The 13,899-nt window shown below is 38.7% G+C and overlaps 1 protein-coding gene across 1 annotated transcript in view; it reads left to right on the top strand.

Moving 5' to 3' along the window:
- Nucleotides 1-3,792: 3,792 nt before the first annotated feature.
- The window catches only part of ENOX1 (ecto-NOX disulfide-thiol exchanger 1), a 223,128-nt gene continuing 213,021 nt past the window's right edge, over nucleotides 3,793-13,899 (top strand). Inside the window, exon 1 of the mRNA XM_016205373.2 lies at nucleotides 3,793-3,867. The gene's annotated coding sequence lies outside the window, so the exon portion shown is untranslated. The remainder of the gene's footprint in view (nucleotides 3,868-13,899) is intronic.

Here is a 13,899-nt window from a genome sequence, read left to right as displayed (position 1 = left end):
ATGCTCAATCAACTGAGCCACACAGGCCAGGGCCAGGGTCTTTGCCTTAATCACCATTATATAGCCAGTTCTCAAGCACAGCGACCTGCATTCAGTAAGCATTAAGTGCAGATCTGTTGAGTGACTGCATCCCCAGAGGAAGAAACTAATCCTTTTAACCCAGACTCCTCTGTCTTTAGAGCCTGTCAAACCAAAAGGAACTTCCTAGTCTGGCTCTTTGTTGGGGAAAAACCTTAGTTCCCCAAATCTAGAACAGTAGAGGCCCAGGCCAAGACAAACAGAACCCTGCGCTCTGCCATTCATTAGCTTTGTGACCTTGGGTAAACGATCGAAAGTCCTAAATTTCTGAATCTTAGTTTTTATTCTTTTGTAAAACGTTGCTGATAACATCTGTCTCCTAGGTTGTTGTGGGTTGTTGTTGTTGTAAGATCAAATATGTGGGACTGTTATATAGTAAGCTATTTTCCCAGTGAGTGCCTCTAGTGGAAGGGGTGAGGGAATGATATTTTCCTTTCACTTTAAGACCTTAGCTTTTTCAGCTCATTACAAGTATTAGTGTTAGTAATAATAGCTTTTAAAATTAAAATGTCCTTATAAGAATATTAGTTCCCATCTGCCTAATGTATTTTTATGTTTATCCTCAGATTGAAAAGAACTGTGTCACTGCATTTTCATGCAAATTTCACTACTAGAGAAAAAGAACAGTTAAATTAGCTGGTAGTTAGGAATGGTAGCGAGAGTCTGGGGAATACGTCTGAATGAAGATGATGTCTGCTCTTGGAGTAAGAGTTTGTGTTTGGAGATCGCACTGAGGGAAGACTGGAAATAATGCTGCATTTAGTTTCAGGCTGATGACGTGTCTCAGTTATGTCTCCCTTGTTTTTCGCTTATTAATAAAACGATTCGTGTTGTAGAGTTTGTGTCAGGTTGATATGTTGGATAAGTACCTGAACACATGCCTGCTTCACTGTGCGGGTAATGAAGTCGTTATCCTAATGGCATTGGTGTTGGAGGCCCGGAGTTGACAGCCCTGCACTTCTCAAACCCCATCAGTGCGTACACCGCCCTGTTTAGACACCACTAGTTGACGGTTGTTTTCTTAGACATTATTTTATAATAAACAGTATCTCATAATAAATTTCTCAGTAAAATTTAGAATGGCACAAGAGCGAGAACGTCACAGGACTCGAAGAGCAGAAGCTCTTTTTCATTAAGACCCGAAAGGAAGAAATGTGATCCTGCTAGTGGGAATTCTTTTACAGTATTGGTTTAGGTTGAGTGTAAGCCATCTAGCTGTGAAAATAATAAACCATGGTAGCAATAGCAATATATTGTAATTCCCACAAAGCACATTCAGCATATTTTTTATAAATAATAAAATCATAAATAAATATGATTACAGTAAGCTAACATGAAATTACATTCAGTACCACGGGCCAGATTTTCTCTCACATGTTTGTGTTCTTTCTGGTCACTTTTCGCTTGTTCCTCCACCTTCCCCGACAATGTGTAAGTAATCTGTGAATAAATAAGTGGGGGTCGCACTTGATCTGAGTTTGGCAAACTTTAGGGGAAATGGATTTGTTTATCTCACACATAGTAGGAGGAAGGACACAGTGCCTCAGAACAGCCATTTCAACCTTTGTGGTCTCAGGCGGCAGCATCTTTACTTTTGGAGGCCTCACCCCACATCATATCAAACACATGAAATGCACTCACACCTGACATTTGGTTAATTTTGTTTAAAGGACATTTGGGCAGGATTCGGACAAAATTTTTATAATTTTACTTTTGAAATTATTTGTCTGAGAGTTACTCCTTTTATTTATAATAAGTTCTGATTTCCCCATAACTGCTCAGACTCAGGAATTTTTTACAAAGTGAGAAAGCCCCACTTATAGATGATTTTCAACTATAATGATGCCAACATGGGTATTACATTTGATAATTAGAGAAGTTGTCATAATACGAAATTTATAGGTATTTTATTAAATAAGCATTTCTTTTTAATAACTCATGTTTCATTGCAAGTTGACACACCATTTCCAGCTCTCCAACATTATTGTAGACCTCGTGCCTTATGGGTGTAATTGATGACACAACCATAGGCTACTTCCCCGGGGCAGACGGGTCCTTGATGGGGAAGACTAGAGTAGAGAAAGAGTCTATTTGAAGGGCTTAGACCTCCACGTGCCATTCCCTCGTAGGGAAGGATTTCTATATGACATTCTTAAGAGGCCAGCATTGTCTGCCACTGACGGGAAGAACGATTAAACACGGGCGAAGGCGGGGTAGAGAGCAGCGCACTTCCACCTTCTCATGGAAACCTATAACCAAGATAGAGGAGAGCAGAGAGGGAGTGACAGCCGGTAGCAGCGGCGTTTACAGTGACCCTCAACCTTTTTCAGTATTGGAACCTTCCCATCAGCGTTTATTTTACCCCCTGCCCCTTTGGGGAGCAGGAACCTCCTTGGAACTTTTCCGTGCTCTAAGCCTCGCTGGGACCACTGTGTGTAGGCAAGCCTTACTTCTGATTGTAAGCCCTGACCTCCAAAAGCAGCTAGGACATAAAGACCTTCACCAAGAAAGGACCGGGACAGCCTTCCTTTTAGCTTCTGAATCACAAATGCCCTTGGAGGCTAGAACCACCTTTATCCACATGTCAGGAAACTTTGGGCCCCACAGGCCTTCCCCTTGTCTGGGCACCTCCATCTGAATCTTGCTGAACACAGCCAGGGGCACCAGAGGTGTGACCAGGTTCCTCAGAATGCCGCCCGCCGGCCGAGAACTTTCCAGTTGGGTATCACTGCACGTGCATTTGCATCAGGCCCTGTGCCGCAGTCCCCCCCCCGACGAGCCCACCTGTGAGTTCCAGCGAGTAACAACTGTCCCAGGGAGTCCAAGGCCCCCGTTGTCCTGCCCACTGGTTAGAGCATAAACAAGGGCTGTGGGTTGTCGTTTAGGGAAAGAGAAAACAAGGTCTCTAGCCCAGGGCAAATCATGGGAGGCGGGGTGTCCTGCTGAGTCTGTAAATCCTGAGGCGACCATGACCGCAGAGCTAATGCTTTATTCATCATGTTGCAATGGCTTCATTAAGAGCACATTAGTTTAAAGAGTAACTAACATGTTCTTCGTGAGCCTACCAGGAGAAATGTTAAACAGGATGAGCAACTGGCTCAGGCTGGACGTGGTCAGATCTGGGTTTTATTGCAGGTAAATTTCCATAGATGAAAGAGCTTTAATCAGAGCTTTGTGGAAAATAGATGATTCATTTACCAGAGTTTGCAGCCATTTAAGGGTCAGTTATTCACCCACTACAATTAAAATGTTCCACTTTGTAGCTTAATATGCTTTCCATGGTTGGGTCAAGGTATAAAACAAACAAACAAACAGTGTCCCAGGTACAAAACAGTACAAATTAGAGAATTTTATATTGTCTACTTTCCCTTATATAAGAAGATAATAATATTTATAGAAATTGCTTTCTATGTGTAAGTGTGGCTGAAAAGACCAGTATGTGACGATATGCCTTTCCACACTATGCATGCATAAAAAATTGTTCTTTGATTTGTGGTGGTGTTTGTGGTTTATAGAATTCACCTCTCTTGATGGCTGTGTCTTTGAAGCCTGAAATCCACCTGAAGTCTGTTTCAAATGTGTTGCCCCCTTTCTTAAAAATACTCCTTCCTCTGGTCTCTGCTGCTCCTCCTCGGCAGTCCATGGCTTTGCCATTTCAAGTGAAGCTTTTCGGTAGTTACAGCATTCTGTTCACTTTATCTTTTCTGTAGAACTTTTTGAATGGGAATGTGAAGAGAACAGAGAGTGCAAACAGAAACAACTTGACTGAGCAGAAGCAAGGGCTCTCTGGTATGTCATTTCCTTGTCTGTGACTTAGTCGGCAGTTAGACCTCAATATCCCTCCCTATTCAGGGGGTAGACGAATCACTTTACCAGGGCCACACATCACTGCAGAAGCAGAATTCAAGGGCAGAGCTTGAAAAGGTCTCAGCTGAAGGGACAATTTCTGAACTATAAGGCTATTTTAAAATAGTTGCCTGTCAGACACATTTTGGTGATTTCTTTATCTTTGAGAGCTTGGAATTGATGGACTCTCAGGTTCAAACTTTGATGTTCTATGAACCTGGGTGTTTATCCTGAATCCTCAGGGACTTAGAAAAAGCTTTGCTTAAAGTGAGACTCTTCTAGCTTTAAAGAATCCAGGTTGATGTTTACCTATTAGGTTGCTTTCTTTAATAATTCACAGCAGAGTCAACAATGATAACTTTTTTCTGTAATAGGTGTATTTTGGAAGGTAGAAAACCACATAGTATCACATATTGTATTTGTGCTCAATAGATTTCCATTAATGAGAGGAATGCATTTACTCATTATATAGTTCGCCACAGTCTTCAAGTGTACTCTAGTCCTCAGAAAATCTGAAATAGCCTAAATGTGGGAGGTCCTATATTTTAAGTGTCTGCAAAGACTTTGAAGTTACATATTACCATAGTAGCATCTAGTCTTATTTTCTTTTCTGTTTTTAATGGAAAGAGAAGTACTTTATCCCTAAGGTCTCAAACTTTCTCTTTCATTATTATGTTCAATTTAGAAATATACAGAGTAATTTTTTAAAAGCACAGGTTTCCTGAAAACAAAATAATTTTACCTCTGCCATTTCTCTGCACTTATGTAAGTAATGCCAAATCGTATTTTTCTTTGTATCAAAAGATAACTGGCTTTATCTACTCTCCTGGTTGAGTTGTCTCTTTAGCAATTAAGTTATTTTGTTCGATTGCATGATTTCACAGGGAGAGCTTCTGTTCTCTCTCATTCTCTCTCAGCGTTGTGTTCTTTGAAGACATGGGTAAAACCTTATCATTCATTCAGTAACCATTTTCTTCCTAAGATAGAAAAACAGTGATTTGCAGTTTAAAATTGGCTGCTAGATAAGGTGGGAAAGTGGGGGATGTAATCACAGACCCTTAATGGCATTTTGTGTTTGAGAAATGGCCAGATCTGCTTTTGATCCTCCGCGATGCATGCCAATTGAAACTGCTCCTTTCTTCTGATGATTTCCCTTCTTTAGCACTGTACATATATGCCTTTGTTGCACTAATGCACTGCTTAATGGGTCTGGAGATGCCGTTATTTATAGATTTCAGCTCATTCAAGGAGCAGCTGCAAGAAATCTCACAAAAAGAGAGCATCACTGTAACCTGCATATGACACTGCATTGGCTGCCAGGGAGGTGTGGGATCTTAGATCTTCAAGAATGACCCTGTCAAGCTCACCAGAAGTTTATCTGGAAAGATCTAACTTTTTTTAAAAAGTCTCTTTCTTTGATGTTTTAAATTCATCTGTCTTCTAGTTTCTGACAGCAATTTCCCTTTTGTGTTCTTGAGCTTTCAAACTTCCAGCCTTTGGGATTGGATCCTTTGTTCCTTCATTACTTCCTCTTTCCCTTTTATTTTCCTTTTTATTTTCTTCCTTCTATGCTTAAATTCATTTGAAAAACATATGTATGCATATATATGAAATTTATATATAATTTTAAATATCTTTTATAAATTTATGAAAAGAGAGAGAGAAAAACAGGACACTCTAGATACTGTGCTTGCTAGCAGCTGGGTATGCAAAGATGACTAGTTTCCTTAATCATTCTAAGCTTGTTGTTTATTAGGGACATAGACAAAAACAACTAATTAGAATATGAAGTTACAAATGCCGATATAGAGAAAGGTACAGAATGCTATGAGAGCACAGAGGAGGGAATACATACCTCCTTTGTTTTCTTACCTTAAATAACAAACTAAAAACTACATAGAACAGGAATAGCATCTCTATGATGTATGTCAATTCATGACATTTTGAAGAGTTCAGTGATTTAATAAATGAGTAACAGGTCAGGCTTTACAGAAGACTTTCTGATTTCATGGCTTTGATGTAAAGTACTATCTGGTTCAGCCCTGACTAAATTGATCTTTGCCTAATTCCATCCTCTGCTCATACCTCCAAAAGGTGACTTTTCTCTCTAACACTGAGAAGGACCTTTTTAGCTTTATTTGATCCAATGTCCTTACTTTACAATTCTCTCATTAGAAATTTCCTATAAAATGCAGTTCCTCATAAAATCTAATCTATTAGAAATCTCTTCTTCAAAATCTTAATTCTTTTATTTACCATTAATCAGGAGATTTTTATCACTAATAACCAACGTCCAGTATACAGTTATACGCTGCTTTACGAAGGGACCGTGTCCTGAGAAATGCACCATTAGGCGATTTCGTCATTGTTGAGACTGTCACAGAGTACACTTACACAAACCTAGATGGGATAGTCTACTACACATCTGGCCTATAAGGTACACCCCTGTCATATGTGTGCTCCATCCTTGATCGAAACGTTGTCAATATGGCCCATGGCCGTATTTAACAGACTTGAAAACTTTATCATGATTTAGGTAATCTTCATTATCAGCTGCCTCTTCATTATTCTCTTCAAGCTCTCTCCTCTAAAATACCCCAAAATTGCTCCTATCTTAGAATTAAGGACCAATGTAGACTTCACTGACATTTTGTGGAGGGAGCAGGGGAAAGATTTACATAGTGTTCTTTCCAGGGAACCACCTGAAAATCAGCCTTAGTCATTCATGTTCTCTGAAGTCCCCTTTTCCATGGGTGGCCAACAAACATCCCTTTTTTCTTTCTCATCGAAGCGTTTATCCTTACCTGCCCTCTTTTACCACATTTTGCAGAGCAATTCCACTCTGCCTCAAAACTTGCAGATTTCACTCACCTCCTCGATCAGTAAAACAAAAGACGCAGCACTTCACAGGACCTATTCTCCTTAGAAGCCTGCTTAGTAATTCCCTACAGTAATTAGAGCTTGTCCTTTGGGATCTTTTAGAATTTGAAAAGATAGTAGTGAAAATTGTATACAACTGATGAAAGACATTAAGCTTTTCTAGTTGTCCCTCAGTGGGAGAATTGGTATGAATTACTTAGTTTGCCATTACAGAAAGAAAAAAATGTCTTCATTATTAATCATAGACAGTTGCTTAAAAATTATGGAGTTAATACATAAGTATCATCTATTTAACAATATTCTATATTGTTTTAAACTATGGAACATTTTCATAAGCTCAAGAAAGTAACTTGCTGATTACATGAAGAGCAAAGTGAAATATTTTCTTAGTGATAGAAGAAGAAAGTAGAACTTTGAATGGTAATACATTTTTCTTTTTACAATATATATATGATAATTGAAAGATTAAGGTTGGTGGTGTGTGGGCAGGCTAAATAGCCATCTCAGATGGTGAATAAAGAAAAATTGAATTTATTTAAGGAAAAGGGGATGGGGGATATCCAAAGGGAAGGGCTATGCAGCACTGAGTCAAAGGGTATTTGGTTCATGATGGCAGCAAAAATATACTTGAGACAGTGAAATAAGGAGGAGCATAGAAGCAGCAACAGGAGAGCCCAGGCTGGGCTGCTTTGGCTCACTGGGAAGACAGAGAGAGAAGGGGGCCCTGGAGACAAGTTCAGGACGTAAGCCCAGGATAAGTTGCCACTGCCCATTGCTCCCCTGGTTGCAAGTCTCATGGGGTCCCCTCAGAGAGAAGAATGGAGGAGGAGATGGCATTGGCATGTTCCCTTGGTGGGTCCTTTGTTCTGAGCGTATTTATCGCTCTCTTGCAGGTGGAGCTTTTAGGGGAGGTCACAGGGGAGTGTCTCAATAGAATATTCATCAGCTTTCTAGGTGTGCTCTTTCAGTGTCAGGGTCTCCACTGATGGTTGATGCCAGGGCAGAGAGTTATTAGTCAATGTGGCTGGTCTTGAGGCAGCTGTTGCTACACTTGTCTGGTTTTGCTGCTTTTCTGGACATGCAGTTGAAGTACAACTGAGGCCTAGATGTTATCTTTAGGGAGTAAATACTCGGGGTCTGAACCACGTGACCAGCGATATGCTGGGGAAAGATAGTTCCCCTAGGACAAAGTTCTTGTTTTCCCAGTTTTGCCTCTTGCTTGGCATCTGGGGCATTCTGCCCTGGTGAATCTCCACCTGGATTTCTGTCCCTGGATTTCTGTCCCTGGCCCATCTAGACATATTGCTAATGAGTAACTTCTATAAAAAAGAATGTTTCAGATATCATGTGAAATAAGTTTTCTTTGGAATCAACTTTAACCAGGCATTAATAAATCTGATTTTTTCATTATAATTATTTTTCTATTGAAGTAGGAATGAACTAAAGACTTAAGCAAACAAAATCATTCTTTTCAAAAAAGAACTTTAACATGATTGTCTAACCACTATACTGTACACCTGAAATAAATACAAAATAATACTGAATGTTAACTGTAATTGAAAAAAAAGTAATTTAAAAAACACAGAGAATTTTCAATACTTAAACTCATCTCCACCCCCTTTTAATAGGAATCTACATTTTATGGACAGTTACAGATAGGTTTTATTTATTCTATGTGTGTGTGTATGTGGGTCTCCTTGGAACCTGTAAAAGTTAGAGTTAGAAAGAGTTGTGTTATTAAGAGTGGGAGAAACCTGTGCCATTTTTTAGGCCAAATAGTATTTTCCTAGGCTTAGTGAGTTTTAAAAACTGTTTGCCTTATTGATATAGTTCCATGAAATTCTGAACATAAATATATTTCATTGAACAGTTATAAAACTGAGTATGAGGTTTTGTACTTGAATATTCCTTAACAAAGAACAGGTTCAATTTCAGTTGAACCCTAGACAAAGCTGTACTTTTATCTTTGGCATTTGTACATCTGATTGTAAAGATCTTACTTCACTAAAAGCCATTTTCACAATTGGTCATGAATTTCTTGAAAGCTTTTGCAGTTGCATGGGCAGGAAAAAACCTACATAGAAAAATTCAAACATCTTTTAAATTACATTATATTATTTTATAAAGGAATTGTGGAAAATGAAGAAATATTCTGCTACAATTTAGGTGTGGCACAAAAAACTAGGGCAACACTTGCTTTTAGAAATATCAAGTGTTATTCACTGTTTTAGAATTAATTACATAATTATCCAGCAGAACACAAAGATCCCAGGGTACCTTAATGGGAACACTACACTTCCAAATAAAATGATAATTATCACCTACTATATTCCAAGTGTTTTATTAGCTATAATTTTTTAACTACTCACATCTCCGTGTGTAAGTAAATATCATTAAGATTATTAATCTTTCTGTTATACTAGATGGCAAATACAGTGGGACTCGGATCATGGTAGTTGATAAGATAGAAATGATTCAGAGTATTTTTTTGCATTGAGGACCATAAGACCTGACTGCCTTCCATTTACCTGCCTTTACCTTTTTGGGAAAATTTGGCCTCAGCTCAGATCCCATAGTTACAGTGTTGCTGCATCCCCAGTGGTAAACAAGATGTCCATACTGAGACTTCTTATAAATGCACCTTCTTAGTGCTGTGAGGCCACAATATCTGACCAGAGATTGGTCATCAATGCATCCTTTGGACTGATGTATGACCAAAAGGGGGAACTGTGGATGAAAAAAGGGTTGTATGGAAAGTAACCTCACAGGGTGATCTGAACTTTAATTCTTAACTGGGCAGGTCATGGTGGGTAGTCATGTCCCCGGGCCTACCTGTCCATTGTTCTTGTGCCTCTAGGGTAACACACCTTTGAAAAGGAGGTATTAACTCTTAAGAGTGCACATACCCTTGTTAACTATCCTATAATCCAAATCCTGCCTTCCTTTCTCCAATCTTCCTTAATTTCAAATGCATAAAAGAAGCTACAAAACTGTTATTCTCTAAAACATTTGAGATCTTGCTCCCTGGCATATGTCATCTGTTTGGCTCAAATTAATTCTTATAAAGATTCTCTAAAAATATTAATCTTTCCATGGCTTAGAAATAAGAAGACTAAGGTAGAGAAATTGATTTGAATGATAAAGTAGGCATTATTATCTTGAATCATTTGAAGAGGCAAGTAGTCAATAGGAACAATAGATGTTAGTAGAGAACAAAAATAACTCTTGTAACTATTCATAAATTACTAGGCAGTAATTAATTGAAAATATCACCTTTCTTCCAAGCTGAGTGATCAACTCAATTTTAATTTTTTTAAAGAATTGCGTGGAATCCTTGAGACTATTGGGAATGCCTAAGATGTGATAGAACTTACTTCAGAGTCACCATTCTAGGGACATGGTAGCCACATGAAGTTGTGTTTCATTCAAACCACTGGATTGGGAGATTGAAGAGGTGTAATAAATTGAAAGTCACAGTGTCTCATTGGGAATAAATTCAGGTTTACAAGCCACATCTTGCCAATGAAACAGTGCTTTTTGTGATGAAACAGTAGCAATTTGTTAAGATGGGCATGAACAATTTTAAGATGGGTAGAAACTATGGGCCTCCAGGACACTCAATACCCCTTTATAAGACCATAAGCACTAAGGTAAAAACTACTATTGGGATAGACATTTACAGAGCCAAGAAAGCTAACCCCATCCCTAAAACACTGGAGCAAAAAGGCAAGGTGAGAGGAGGCTGGTTGGGCACAAGTCATAAAGCCTACAAAGTAAAGGGTTGTTCTCTGATAGAGTGTTCCAGAACTGCAGATTCACTGGACAGAAAAACATTGTGAATATTGCCCACTTCAGGAGAACCTGAGCTACAAGGAAGCCAGTCAACTAAACTTCATATGGGAAGATAAGTAAGACAAATAGTGACTTTGTGATGATATGAAAGGACTCTACTACAGAACCACTTGAGCAGAAGAATGAACACATTGTAGCCTGACTTTGCTTTAATGTTCTGAAATGGTTGGAGGTAAACAGAAAAAAAAATTACTCTGAGGTTTCGTCACAGAAATGTTGCTGATGTGTGCCTAGCCAAAGGGCAGACATATCGGTTAGCTACATATTTATGTCATTGAGTTTATTTAATATGGTGAAGATCTCTTGTCTGATAGCATCCATTCTCTGAGGTCTTTGATGCACATATATAAGCAAGTTCTGAATTCATTTAGCTAAGTAGAGTTTAATTGCAAGGTAGAAAATATTTGTTTTGAGTACAGTTTTCTCTCAGAGTTAGAATTATTCACTACTGTGTGATGAAGATGTTTCATCTTTCTGAAAGACTGTTGGAAAAAATTATCCTCTATCGCACAAGCCCCTCCAGTTGTGGGCTAGGGATTTGTGGAGAGCATTTAAACAATTTGGTCATTACCCACATATCTTTGAGATATTGAAATCTGAGCTTCCATTTGAATTAAACTGATACTCAAATGGCAACAAATTGTTCTTTGACAGTACAGTATTTAAAGGGTTACTGAAGCTTGCACTTAGAGATCAAATTAATAAAAGAGAATATCATAAAGAGCCAAACTTAACACTGGATACACTGACAAACATGCCGTAACATCTAATTCTAAAATACTCATTAACAGAAATGTGGTTTTAAAAAAATTCTAAATTTATACCTAAATAAAAATAACTATTTGAATTCAATTGTTAGATCAAAGTCAAAATTCTCACCTATCACCCAGTTTTGAACTGGTGAACGTGCAATTAAAATGAGTATGTATGAATGTTATGTCTTTGCATTTTTAAGGATGGAAAGAAGTTACAGAGTTTTATAAAAGTGTGATATAGAGGGGCCCTTTGCAACTTTATTTAATGTTTTATTATTTGTTTTTGTTAGAAATGTGCTTTGAAAAGTCTAATTATATATATATATATATTATATAAAAACCTTATAATTGCTACCTGATTGGAGATTAAAGATGGCAGCAGACCAATTGGAAGCTACACTGACACTCTCCCAGGACCAATCTGTAATTACAACTAAAATATAGAAAAACCATCCTGAATAATCAACTGCAACTAAGGATGAGCTGGAGAGCACCCTCATAACCAAGGAGGAAAAGTGAAGACCACATAGAGACTGGCAGGAAGTGAGGAGACCTGAGAGGGCTGGCTGGGCTCCCACAGGCAGCAGCTGAAGATCCGAAGGGATATCTCAGCTGAGGGGGTTCCCACTGAGGACTCTGGGGACTAAACTCCAGACTGGGCTTCCCAGCCAAGAGCACCAGAAGTGAGAAAGGTGCCCACGTAACATCTGACTGTGAAAAACAGCTGGGTTTCTGTCTGCCAGGGAGAGATGGCTGGAAAAGCAGGCACCCTCTTAAAGAGTCATTGCACAACATTTCATGTGCATCCATTCACCTTGGACTCCAGCAGAGGAAAGGCAAAGCGGACTGAGCTGTGTGAAGAGAATTAGGATTGTGGGCTCTGGAGATTGATATCAGAAGGCACCCCCGACTGGGGATCGAGCCCACAACCCAGGCATGTGCCGTGACCAGGAATCGAACCTCGATCTCCTGGATCCTAGGTCAATGCTCAACTGCTGCTGAGCCATGCCCAGCTGGGCAGGGTTGTCCACTTTCACCACTCTTATTCAACTTAGTACTGATTGCCACAGTGATCAGACAAGAAGAAAACATAAAAGGCATCCAAATTGGAAAGGAAGAAGTAAAACCGTCATTATTTGCAGATGACATGATATTGTACATAGAAAACCCTAAAGACTCCACCAAAAAACTACAAGATTTAATAAATGAATTCGACAAGGTAGCAGAATACAAAATTAACACCCAGAAATCGATGGAATTTTTATACACCAATAATGTACTCTTGGAAAGAGAAAGTAAAAAATCCCATTTACCACTGCAACAGAAAAATTAAGGTACTTAGGAATAAACTTAACCAAGGAGGTAAAAGACCTGTACTTGGAAAACTACAGGATGTTGCAGAAAGAGATAGAAGAAGATATAAACAAGTGGAAGAATATACTGTGTTCATGTATTAGAAGTATCAACATCATTAAAATGTCAACACTACCTAAAGCAATCTATAAATTCAATGCAATTCCTATTAAAATATCAACAGCATATTTCACAGGCCTAGAACAAATACTGCAAAAATTTTTTTGGAACCCAAAAGGACCCCAAATTGCCACGGCAATATTGAGAAGGAAGAACAAAGTTGGAGGGATCACAATACCAGATATCAAGTTATACTACAAAGCCACTGTGATCAAAACAGCCTGGTATGGGCACAAGAACAGGCATATAGATCAAAGGAGCAGAACAGAGAACCCAGAAATCAACCTAAACCATTACACTCAATATTTGACAAAGGAGGCAAGAATATACAGTGGAGTAAAGACAGTCTCTCCAATTAATGGTGTTGGGAAATTTGGACAGGTACATGCAAAAAAATGAAACTAGACCACCAACTTACACCATACACAAAAATAAACTCAAAATGGATTAAAGACTTAAATGTAGGATGTGAAACCACAAAAATCCTTAAAGAAAACTTAGGCAGCAAAATCTCAGACATCTCTAGTAGCAATATGTTTACTGATAAATCTCCTAGGGCAAGAGAAACAAAGGAGAAAGTAAACCAATGGGACTACATCAAAATAAAAAGCTTCTGCACAGCAAAAGAAACCATCGACAAAATGAAAAGGGAGCCCACTGTACGGGAGAATATATTTGCCAATGACACATCTGATAAAGGGTTAATATCCCAAGTATGTAAAGAACTCATACAACAAACATAAGGAAGACAAACAAAGGACTTAAATAGACACTTTTCCAAAGAGGATATACAGATGGCCAAGAGACGTATGAAAAAATGCTCAGTCACTAATCATCAGAGAGATGCAAATTAAAACCACAATGAGGTATCACTTCACACCTGTCAGAATGGCTCCATCAACAAGTCAACAAACAACAGGTGCTGGCGAGGGTGTGGAGAAAAGGGAATCTTAGTACACTGCTGGTGGGGATGCAGACTGATGCAGCCACTAAGGAAAACAGTATGGAGTTTCTT

The sequence above is a fragment of the Miniopterus natalensis genome, chromosome 2 (assembly GCF_054644295.1).
Source record: "Miniopterus natalensis isolate mMinNat1 chromosome 2, mMinNat1.hap1, whole genome shotgun sequence".
NCBI classification, from domain to species: Eukaryota; Metazoa; Chordata; class Mammalia; order Chiroptera; family Miniopteridae; genus Miniopterus; species Miniopterus natalensis.
The sequence above is the reverse complement of the archived record's forward strand: the minus strand, read 5'-3'. Positions and strand labels throughout refer to the sequence as shown.